The following is a 967-nucleotide window of genomic DNA, read 5'->3' on the forward strand; positions in this document are numbered from 1 at the left end:
TAAGGTAACCCTTAAAGGGTCTGTGGCATCCACCAAGAGGTCCTACCCCTGGGCCTTAGTTATAAAGGCAATAGTCAGCAGCCACCAGCATGCCCTGAGAACCAAAGTTTGTCATCAACATGGTTCACCAGTTCCACTTATGAAAGACTGGATCTCTCAAGTGTGGTGACAATGACCCTGCTCCATGTCTCCTTTCCTCTTCCTGTTCATCTTCTTTCTTTGGCTCTCGGACTACAACTGCCACAATAGCTACCTGCCTAGATATTCCTTGAAATTCTGCTCCATCTGCTACTTGAGAAGAAGTTGAAGTCAGACTTTTCTCATCCAGAGAACATAAAGGGGACATTAATAGAGCCTGGGAACTTCTCCCTGAAATAATGGCAAGCTGCTGAAGCCAGCCCTGGGACCCTGCTATGTATGAGACAGAGAAGGACACCATCACCACACAGAAATTATCCATAAGGACATGCAAACCTTCTGTCAGTGACAGCCTCCTGACGACAAGTATGAACTGAAGTTCACTGGCTTGGGTGTGATTGTTGACGGAAGCCTAGCTGTACCTTCCCACCTGTGTCGTGCAGTCTGTGCTTGGAGAATTTTGTGTTTGCCCCTCAGTAGTCCAGTCTCATAATGATAATAAAGCAAATCCCAGTCTTTGTCACTTTCCTCTTGAGTTAAAACATCATTTTTCATACAAATTTTCTTTCTCTGTTCTCTCTTGCTTCCTTTTTCTTTTTGAGGGAGCAACTAGAGGGAGACTCAATTGAAGAGTACTCTCCCATGCCCACAAGAAAGGTTCTGAGTAGAGAAAGCTAGATCTATAGCTCTGGTGGTCAGTAGGACTGAGCCATGAATGCCGGAGCATTTTACGATCTTTCAGCCATGCCTGATGATTTGAACCTCCTGTCCAAATGGAGGGAGCCATTAAAAGACAACGTTGTGTGATCATTTGTCTCTTCTGGCTTCC

This window comes from Dipodomys merriami, unplaced genomic scaffold (assembly GCF_024711535.1).
Source record: "Dipodomys merriami isolate MVZ:Mamm:240054 unplaced genomic scaffold, mDipMer1.0.p SCAF_22, whole genome shotgun sequence".
Lineage (NCBI taxonomy): Eukaryota > Metazoa > Chordata > Mammalia > Rodentia > Heteromyidae > Dipodomys > Dipodomys merriami.